Here is a 3,146-nt window from a genome sequence, read left to right on the forward strand (position 1 = left end):
CGGGGGCTTAGCTGCAGTCCAAGTACTCACCTAAGTTTGAAAAATCCTTTCGAGTGGAGAGCAACCCTCCCACTCGGGGGCTTAGATGCAGTCCAGTACTCGCCTAAGTATTTGAAAATCCTACCGAGTGGAGAGCGACCCTCCCACTCGAGGGCTTAGCTGCAGTCCAGTACTCGCCTAAGTATTTGAAAATCCTACCGAGTGGTGAGCCAGCCTCCCACTCGGGGGCTTAGCTGCGGTCCAGTACTCGCCTAAGTTTGAAAAATCCTACCGAGTGGAGAGCGACCCTCCCACTCGGGGGCTTAGCTGCAGTCCAATACTCGCCTAAGTACGAAACACATCCCAATCCGCAAGGACGACGAGGTGCAGGTCGACTGCCACCTTCTCCTTGGGAGCTTCGCCACAAATACAACATGCACTCCATCTCAATCTGCAAGGACGAGGAGGTGAACTTCGACTGCCACCTTCTCCTTGGGAGCTTCGCCACAAATACAACATGCGCTCCATCTCAATCCGCAAGGACGATGAGGTGCAGGTCGACTTCCACCTTCTCCTTGGGAGCTTTGCCACAAATACAACATGCGCTCCATCTCAATCCGCAAGGACGACGAGGTGCAGGTCGACTGCCACCTTCTCCTTGGGAGCTTCGCCACAAATACAACGTGCGCTCCATCCCACTCCGCAAGGACGACGAGGTGCTGGTCGACTGCCACCTTCTCCTTCTGAGCTCCACCACAAACACAACGTGCGCTCCATCACCGACCCGCAAGGACGGTGAGGTGCAGGTCGACTGCTACCTTCTCCTTCGGAGCTGCGCCACAAATACAAAAGTTGTCTCGAGTGAATAACGAGTTCCACTCAATGGGAGGATTCATGAAGATATTCAACGATAAACCAAGTTCAGATAAATCCTAAAGGTTCCAGACGACAGATCGAAGTGCTCTTGCATTCAGCCCGAAAGAGTTTAACGGTTACAAAAACCACTCGGCATTCCAAGGCAAATTTAAGGTGGGGCATAAAAGTTTGTTCACTCCGCAGGAGGAGGACTCGCAGGCTCGACGAACTCGTCCAGGTCGACGCCGTCGGTGATCCGAGTGGCTGCAGCAATAAAAGTCTCCATAAAAGATCGGAAGTCATGCCTCTGGGTGTTGGCGACCTTGATTGCTGCCAGCTTATCTTGTCGCACCTCCTTGCAGTGGACACGAACCAAAGACAGAGCCACATCAACACCACACCGAGCAGAAGATTTCTTCCACTCCTGCACTCGATCAGGGATCTCGTTAAGTTGAGTCATCAGGGACTCAAGATCATTCTGGAACGTGGCCTCTGGCCAAAGTGCCGTGTCGATCCGTGACGCGGCGACCTTCAGTCGAGCCAAGTAGTACACAACACCATCGATGCGGGATTCCAGTCAGAGCAGATTCATGGCAGTTTCATCTTTCACGGGAGAATTGATTGGGTCCAAACCTGGCTCAATCTGCCCAGTCTCCTCCTCGAAGTTCTGGTAAAACTCTGGATTCATGATCCAAGGATAAGTCAATTTTCATATGCTGAGTCGACAAAAAAACATTAGTCGGAACAAAATGTATACCTTCAAGCTTGACGAACAACTTCTTGGCAAGGCTCCTCAGATAGCTCTCCAGATCGTCCCTCCTGCGAGCGATGCCTTCCATCTTCTCGTATAGGTTGAGATTGTCCTTCTTCAAGCGCGTGCACTCCTTGTTGGCTTTGTTCAGAGAAGATTTCATCTTGGTGTTCTCTTCTTCCAATTGGCCAACTGAAGCCCATTTCTGTTCAGCCAGAGCGGTTCTGTCGTCAGCTTCCTTTTGAGCAGCAGCCAAATCCTGATCCTTCTTCGCCAGAGCTTCTCTCAGTTTTTCTGCAAAGAAATGGTGCTTGATTCAGAAAGAGCAGAAGGGTACTCAATCCTAAGACAAACCAGTCGACAAGCTCGTCTTACCATTGGCGTCATCCTTGGACTTTTGTAGCTCTGTCTTGGCCAATTCCAACTCAAGGTTTAGTTGGATCTACTGTTTCTCCAAGTTAGCAAAGCGAGCTCCAAGATCACAAGATTTCTGCAATCATGGAGGAGAAGTTATTTTACTGCGAAAAACGACAAAGACAATAAATACTAAGACTACGGTCGACTGCCCGCAGTCCACCATAGTCTCGGGGACTACACCCAGTGGGTGCACTTTGCGTGCCCCCACCGGTTCTGATCCCACTCGACCGGCCCGCCGGAGTCGAGTGCAGGGAGTAAAAAAAGAGAGAAAGAAGAACTTAGACCATAGAACTCACACCACAGTCGACTGCCAGCAGTCGACCGCGGTCTCGGGGACTACACCCAGTGGGTGCACTTAGCGTGCCCCCACCGGTTCTGATCCCACTCGCCCAGACCGAGTAGAAGAGACAAACTACCGGTTCGGTTTACACTCGACGCGGCCAGACCAGATCGAGCGAAAGAATCAAAATACAAAGACTACAGTCGACTGCCAGCAGTCAACCGTAGTCTCGGAGACTACACCCGGTGGGTGCACTCAGCGTGCCCCCACTAGTTCAAAAATTCAATCGACGCACCCACTGGGTGTACAGATGCAACGATTTTCAGAAAGAGAGTCTTCAGATAGCATGTCCTAACAGAACAAGCGGTGACCAACTAACCTGAATGTTGCTTTGGAGAGCCGAGCTGGCGTCGTAGGCGGCCTGACTGGCGTCCCGCACCATCTTCATCTTCTCTATCATAATGCCCGCATGGCGTATGGCTTCCTTGGCAGCATTCACTTCGTCCTCTAGGACATGATGGGTCGCAAAAACTGAAGGTGGGTCGGCAGGGGCCTGAGCAGTCGACGAAGAAGGCAAGGCACTCAACAATGGTACATCGAAGGTAACAGAACCCCGATTGGCATCACCAGCGTCCTGAACGACTGGTTCCGCCCTCGGCGTCGACTGTGGCACCTTGCTTGCAGGAGCTTGCCTATTTTTCCTCGTCAAAGGCATCTCAGGCTCTTCATCATCATCATCATCAGGGAGGTCAATAATGTTAGGAGCTGTTCAAAGATCAATCGCCAAAATAACATCACCCAATGGTACACATTGCATTTGAGTCGACCAAATAAAGACAGAATGTCAGAAATCATACCCAGATT

The sequence above is a fragment of the Triticum dicoccoides genome, chromosome 6A, assembly GCF_002162155.2.
Source record: "Triticum dicoccoides isolate Atlit2015 ecotype Zavitan chromosome 6A, WEW_v2.0, whole genome shotgun sequence".
NCBI classification, from domain to species: Eukaryota; Viridiplantae; Streptophyta; class Magnoliopsida; order Poales; family Poaceae; genus Triticum; species Triticum dicoccoides.